Genomic DNA, 8891 nt, shown 5'->3' with positions numbered 1-8891 from the left:
AATAAAAATAAAACCCATATAAACACTAGGTATATATAATAATATAGTTTGTGATGTTCGGAATAGAAAGTGTAAATTATAAAGTAATCGATGGGCCGTTGACTACGGCGAGTTGTTGACCAAAAGCCATTTAAAAATTATAGTTATGTAAATTTTATTATTTTAATCAAAAATTACACGATACTGTGCCATATATTGTTTATACATTTGCCGTTTTCATCAAATGATTTTATTACAACAATAATATGTATAACTGTTGTTGTTATGACTTTATACCTTTACGGCTAAACAATATATCGAAAACTTAGCTTCCACATACGCATATATTTCTGCAGTACCTATATAATATAGCAGGTACTTAATTGGACTTCTGGTATTCGGAAATATAAAATCAAGTACGCACATAAAAAAATAATAGATAGGTACCCATAAATTGTAATTGAAATAAAGCATAGTATAATAAACATAAACCTATTAAAAGTAGATTTTTAAGTACAATATAATTACTTACTTACGATAATATTATATTATATCTAAAATTCTAAAAATATTGTCATGATTTAAATTTTAAATACCTACTTCAATACCTACGAATTTTGCCATAGACCTAATTTAGTTGAGAACAATATTTTAATTAAAAAATTGTTAAGTAAGGTACAAGGAATAAAATTATGTAGGGTGTACCAATATACTTTTACATACTTTGAACATATTGTACAATATATATATATTATATACATCAACGCTTTACACTATAATATAATATATATTTTATTGTATTGAATTATTTTTGCGTATCGGTTTTCAATTATTAAAAAAAAAAGATATCACATATTTAGAACACTAAAATATGCATCTAAATACACAAGTTGTAAAATATATGCGCGAAAAATGTTTAAATTTAGCTTCATTGTTCATCTTTAAACAACGCTGTTTTATAGTGCTTGCATAGTTCACAATATTATACGATCGCCTAAGACATTATTATTATGCAAAAACTAGAAACTATATAAACTCGCGCGCACGGCTGTTATATTATACAGATATAGTTACTATACCTATCTATAGTTATATTGTACACTTTTAATATAACTATACCTATCTATGGTTATATTATAATATAACCATAAATTATATTATAATATATTACAATAATTGTACACTTATAATATATTATTATTTAGGCCATGCTGCGGGACGGGTCACCGCGTTTCTGTTTACCTTTTTATCTATATCATTATAATTATGTAATTTGACGGAAAAAAAATTTTATACCTAGGCATTATTGCTTTATTTAATAAACAATATAAATTTGATTTAAATTGATTGATATAACCAATAATGATTAAACAAGGGGGAAATCACATATTTTACAATTAATGCAGCTATATTTCGTATTCGATGCGGTCTGGGTCATTGCGGATTTGAGCGAAGTGGTGTTAAAAGTTTTTATTAGTTACACGTGAGATAAAAATATAAAACGAAATTGTTTTATTTAAAAATACGGCAGTGCCATATTTATTCCGTTTATTTTTTCGTCGCAATCTTTTTTATTCATCTCGGGATTTAAACTCGGCTGACTTTCGAGTACATTAAACACAAAAATAATACTCATTTAACTTGCCATATTTTTACCGTTATGAAAGTTTCATTTCTAAACACCAAATGTGTCTTAAGCGTATATAAGATTATGATATTATATATTTTCGTGTATACTTACAGCGAAATAACATTTTAACGCTACAAATTATATCGTTCTCCGAGAAATAAATAATAGAAAAATACACAATGTGATCCACTTAAGTGATATTCCCCCGTCCAGGGGCGGACTGGCTATTTTTGGCCTGGGGTGCAAAATTAATTAGGGGCCCGTAATTTTTTTTCAAACCTACCTAAATTAGGAAAGACCCCTTAGTTTTATAAGTAAATATAAAAAAAAAATTAAGAATAACATGTTGTTTATTTGTAGAGATGTTGAAATATGTTATTTTATTTTTATTTTGTATAATACCGTATTATACCAGTATTATACCGTATACCGACTGTGGTAATCGGGGGCCCGGATCATAAATACAAACGGGGGCCCGGGGTGCTACTTGGTGTATAGCACCCTGGGCCAGTCCGCCCCTGCCCCCGTCCCCGCATTATTCATAAAAAAAGTCAACATTTTTGAAATTTTTTTTACATAATTTGTTGTAATTACTAATTTTAAAACAGTATTTTTGAATGACAACATACATTCATAATTGCATATCCTGAAGCAGAATATTTTTTGGAGTAAAAGTCTATAAATAAAAAATTGAATGTCCACCGAGTAGTTAATTAGTTTTAACTAATAAGTATTCAAGTTTATAGATAAGCGAAGTATAGTGGACATTACATGTAAGCAATATGTTGGTCCACTATAATATACTACTTTCAGCTAACCTTTATACTTATACGTATAACTATAATTTTTATGTATCGATGTACCCACTCAGAAAATTATTCTGCTTTGGAACATGATATTGTAAAATATGTACTATGTCCATCAGAATATTAAAAAAATTCGAAAATGATTGTCAAAAATGTTATTTTGCAATAACATTAAATTTTATAAAAATTATATTTTCAAAAAATTATAACTTTCCGAAATGACAAGTGAAGAAATTCAAATAAATTACCTTGTATAATATAATAAATTATATTATATTATCGTTATTGTATTATACAGTAAAAATACTTTTGGAAGGAAGAATCGCGTACCTTTATAAATCGACCTATTTTTTTTTTTTTTTTAAGAGTCAGGTTTTATTCCCCACGGTGTCGAAGTCGTTTAGAAAAATATGAACAAAATTATATTCTTTACACGTATATTATATGCTTTACCTTTTGATGTTTTACCTATTTTTCTGAAAGCGGCGACGATATTATGATGATTAATGCATTTATTCATTTTGAAACCGACCTGTTTCAGCCATAATTCTATATAGTTATAACAACTAACAAGTATTAAACCATATGATGTTTTTATTATTTCGCCATTTCGCGTATGACTTGTATGTTTGCACGAAAATAATATAAAGGTTTATTATATATTTTTATTTATCGGGTATAATATAAATCAAAGTATAATACAATACAGTATAAACACATTAATATACTTACAATATTCAGTATAATATATAATATACTCTCTCTGGGCATCGACAATAATCATTTACAATTCTGCGATATACCTGTGTAAAATATAATTTTATAAATAACTTTATATTTTCATGATAACAGTATATGATCGATTGTTTTGATTCAAAAGGTTATGTAGGTTCATCGTTTTTTTTAAATTTATAATACTAGCTAATTGCAGCTAATATAATAATACTTAATATGCGATGTCCTGATAACATTATCTGTATTCTTTTTTAGTTACGAAAACAAATCATTAGAATATATAATATATAGGTATGTATAGAAATATTAACTATACGATTGTAATTATTCGAATAAATTGTGCAAGACAAAATTACGAATTATTTTTACTACATACGAAAACGTGAAATTCACTACGTTCAAATCGTCATTAGACGTACCTAACAACATATAATGCTCGTATTACGCGAATTACATTATTGACGTAAGTATGTAGGTATTCTATAAAATAAATTATAGATAGGTATATTATATTAATTTATATGAAATTGTTTTGAATTTCAGAAATTCATGGAACACACGCACGTCGAATTAGGTAGTAAACAAGATAAACGTATAATTTATTCACACGAACACTATGATAATAATAATAATAATAATAATAAGCAGCATAAGTCGTTCAAATAATCATGTATAATATATATATCAACTGACGCCCGTTTTAAACATTTAACGGCTTCGTATATTGTATTTTATGAATCCAAGCCAAACCCGATTTTTAATTAAATAAAAAAAAAAACATAAGTCGAGATTATTATAAAGCACGCAGAACAGAGCAAAAAGAAAAAATCCTAAAATCTTTTTGTCGTATATACCTACATTTGATGCAGTTTAGCTGAGGCCAAAATTTTTAAGATTTCACAATCTATATATGCACTGCAACTAAATCTCCATAAAAAAAATTAAAAAGCCGTTTAAATTCTTTTGACGGTTAACGTAATATAAACTAAAATTATATGTTACATATATTTTGGTGTAGTCAACAAAATCAAAACAAAAATCAATTTTCGACGCGTTAAAATAAAATTTGTCCTTCGCGACGCGACATACACCTACAAATACCGCGAGCCGAGGCGTTTAAAAACTAATTTTAGTGGTTATTATTAAAGCAATTATAATATACGAGACGTGTATGATAATGATAATAATAATAATAATAATAATATAATATGATATCGCGTATAATATAATATATGACGACGGCGACGAGTGATGTATACACGCCGTGTGACGTCTGCACCGCGGGCGTAATTGGCTCTTTTTAACCATAATATATTTAATTACACGTCCAAAACGGTTAGGCGACGTCGTTTAAGAAACGGTCGCGTTACTCGCGCCCCCTAACCGCGGTCCCCGTCCTCGGTAGTCGCGTATACAGATGAGCCCATATTATTATCATCATTATACGAAAGACCGCAATTATACACACACACGCAGAGTGTACACACCCGTAATAGAGCTGCAGAGCGGTGTAGAATATACTCTAAATAGAAACTACGCACCGCCACTGTCCTATATAGTGTATATACTCCGACAGCTTTCGAGATTCATTAACAGTTTGACACTCTCGGGTTACCCCGCACCGGAGTTAAATAAATATTTTGTCGTGTAAATGACTGCACACATACAACATACATATATATAACACACACGTATGTATAACGATGCGAACGGAGAAAGAGAGAGAGAGCCCCGAGCGAGCCGCGGAGAGATATTTTTCGTTTTCTTTTCCCTCCTCCCCAGATAATCCGTGTCGTCATCCGCTGGCGCGCGTTTCCGTCACAGCAGCAGCAGCAGCAGCCTGTCCCGAGCCTCGCAGCAATAATTACAATAATAATAATAACGATCGTTGCGAGTGATGTATACTACTGCAGCACACATAATATGTATAGCTATAGTATGTGTATCGTAATTATATATATTATTACCGTCTCGGCAAACATTTGTTTTACTAAATGTCCGCCTCCCGTGCGTGCGTGCGTGCGTGCGTGTGTGAATATCACATATGTGATGCCGGTGCAACAGGTCTCGCAAGCGCGCGCGCGGGGAGGCGGCTACACTCCGGTAAGTCGGTAGTCGGCAGTCGTCGTCGTTGTCGTCGTCATCGCGTATAGGAATTTCCGCCCGCGCACCCCCGCGCCGCAGCCACCGCCCGGTCAGTTTCTAATTGCCAATTACATTGATTTACGACCCGACGTAATGATACCGTAATTAATCGTTGTTCCACGACGACGGTTTTGACATTCGTCTAACACCGCACGACACGATATATAATAATAATAATAATAATATTATATTATTAGGTATATGTAGTAGTAGTATATATATATAGGTACCTATATAATATTGTTATAGTGTGCGCGCGATCGCCGAGTGCCTGGTGGTATCATACCACGACCACAGTAGCAGCTGTTCCGACGACAAATACCAGCTCCACGAGTTGTTGTTATAATAATGACGCGAGTGCGGCTCGATACGATTTTCGGCCCGACTGCGGGGGATTAGACGCTGACTGTGTTTTTTTCTGTTCTATAAGACCGACCGATATCTATTCCGGCTGCGGGACGGTTTTTTCAACTACTTCCACCCTAGCCCGTAAGCACGTTCATAATTCAGTTTGCTGACGACACTGCGAATTTGCGATCTCTGGGTATGCAGGTGAATTAAGGGAGCGAAAGCACATGACGGTTACATGCGTGTTTATGTAAGAAATACATAACTATAATTGTATGTAAAATAACGGGTTCAATCTAAGCCTTACTTGAATCGTCAAAATGAGTTGAGTATTTTTTTAATTCCATGTAAGCCTGAGCCATACACTTTGCCTTTTAGATATAATATAGTTGTTACCCACGGCATCTATATTCTAATACTCTAACGGGTCGCCTGGAATTGCAAACAATATAGTATGTGTGCAGAATTCGGTGCCAATTAGTCAACAAACTGTTGATTTGAATAATAATATAAATATTTTATTATTTGTTGTAACCCACGGCAATTCTAAATTATATAACAAAAAAATATTTTATTCTTGTGAACCGAAACAAAACGTGTGTGTAAGCAGTGAGCTATACCCTACATAATATAGCGATATGCCGATGTATATGAATTAAAAACAAAGCTACAAACCGTGAGTCTCGAGGAATCTATTGATAAACGTTTTATTAAAAACGATCCAGTATAATATAGGTACCTGCAGGTACCTACATAGTTTTTGAGTCTATAGAGAAGACATAAAGAAATATAAAGGAAATATAGTGACATATAGGTACGAGTTAACTGCCGTCATTGAGTTATATTATACAGTCATAAAGACACGTTCGATATTATATTATAACCTAAATTATTACATATTATATTATATTTTTACTTATGATGCTAGTCCGCGGATGTTGGGCCGCCTTGCGTCTTACCAGGCGCATTCCGCGGATATAGTTAAAACCGAATGTTATTTAGTATGAAATCCATTACCACACGTTTAAGTGTTTGACGGAAAATAACAATACTTGGGTAATATTATATTGTATATTATACCTATAACGCAGTGACAATTAGGTACGGCGAATCGTTTAAACAAGCCGACTCGCACGAAGCCCAAAATTATATTGTATGATGGATAATTGTATACCTAAGTATAGAACGATTAGGAACAGATAATGTTGTATAGTGTCTCGTAGAAGAACACCAAAGTCAATATTATAATAATATATTATTTTATTACCTGCACACGTCCACACGACTATTTTACAGAAATCAAATAATATTATATTAGGTATATTCATATATATATAAATACTAATAGGCTCGTGATTTCAATCGTGGTCACAAATGATGAAAAAAATTAATACTCACATAAAAACGATACGAAAAATGTTGTTAACGTTGAAAAATAAATTGCTTTAACTTTTATACTATGATATCATTAAATTGTTTAATTGCCACGCGAAGATGTTTTTTGTAGGACCGACGTTCACACTTGCGCTGCGTATATGTTTTTCCCCCCCTTTTCAATTTGCATTTAGTTTACGAGATTATCTTAACGAAGTTATTTGCCAAGTTGTTTCGGTTATTGTTTCAAGAACGTAAAAAAAAAAAAACTACAAAAACAACAACAAAAGCATTAAACAGTATAGTTGTTTTCCTCGCGCCGACAAACTATTAAACTAAATAAATGAACCACTAACAAGAAAAGGTCTCCGGTTATAAATTTAAATGTTATCAAAATTGTTGCATATATTATATATGTATACATTTTTTGTCTGTTTGACATCTACAGCGAAATTGTCTTTGCCCTGATCTACATATAGATATAATGTTGCAGGGACACGGAATTATTGCGGCGAACCGAGCCAAGATAAATCGAGTTAATTAATTTGTCAGTATATTTTCGTAATAATAATTTATATATATATGTATTAAACAACAGGTGTTCCAATTACGACTTTTATGGAAAATTACTATTTTATTAATATAACTTACTGTTTTAAATAATTGTTTTTGGTTTTTTTCAAGACGGTTGGGACGCCGAGTCCGATAGAGGATCCCAATCGAAATTTATTAATGAAAACTTATTCTTATCATTGCAAATACAAATATATATCATTTTGTACATAGACAATAATAATATATTATACAGTTGTAACTTGTAACAATATATTATATTTTTATAATTATTTTTCAGACGCACAAATGCGAGTGATGGATTGCTCGCCGTGACGTCACACGCACCGTTGATATATCGTATCATTTTCGACTATTGTTCATGACGGGCTGATATAAATTACAATTTATAACAAAAGCCGTAGCATAAAATATATTATATATAGGTGCCTACGATAAATTTGCGCGAGTGCGCGACACGTTCGATCGTATTATCACACGGTAAATAGTGTAGACGAACATTAATTATTCCATTTAAATTATACAAACGACTACCTATTATAGTCGTAGACCGTGGTACATTATTAATTATTTCAATACATATATTATATATAATATAATATGACAGCGTATATATCCTTCAGCGTACAATATACGCAACGCCCACGTCGCACGCATATTGCAATTATATGCAGTTGCAGTATAATATATTATATGTATGGAACACATCGAATGAGTAATTTTAATAGTTGCAATAATTATGCAAACACGTATTTCGCATACTTTTTTTCGTCCGATTCACCTCGATAGGACTTTTAACCATTTCATCTTACTCATGTCCTATATACATATTATAAGCGACAGTATCGCCGTACCTACAAAATAAATAATAAATATGGGATCATGATTTAGTGCGCGTTTACACGGTGAAATCAGATTGATAGAGAATCAACAGTAAACGTAATAAACTAGATCATAATGTGGGTGGACAAAAATACAGGTAATATATTATCTATATATTATAATACCGATATAGGTACCTAATATTATTATATTGTCGAGTACGGAAATCGCGTAGAAGATATTGCTTGTATATATAACATATTTTCTGAACCATATGATTTTTTTTTTTGTTTGCTTGGAATGGTTACAACAAATTTTTGTTCACCAGTTACAATAGTGTGCTATTAGTTTTGATATTACAGTGAATTGACCTATTATCAAAATTTCGGGTAAGAACATTATCTGTGTTCTTTCGTTGGTTTTTTACGATATTTTAATTTTTAAGTGAGTCATGAGTATGTAAAATATTAATATTTGAA

Source organism: Acyrthosiphon pisum, chromosome A2 (genome assembly GCF_005508785.2).
Source record: "Acyrthosiphon pisum isolate AL4f chromosome A2, pea_aphid_22Mar2018_4r6ur, whole genome shotgun sequence".
In the NCBI taxonomy this organism is placed as follows: Eukaryota; Metazoa; Arthropoda; class Insecta; order Hemiptera; family Aphididae; genus Acyrthosiphon; species Acyrthosiphon pisum.
The sequence above is the reverse complement of the archived record's forward strand: the minus strand, read 5'-3'. Positions refer to the sequence as shown.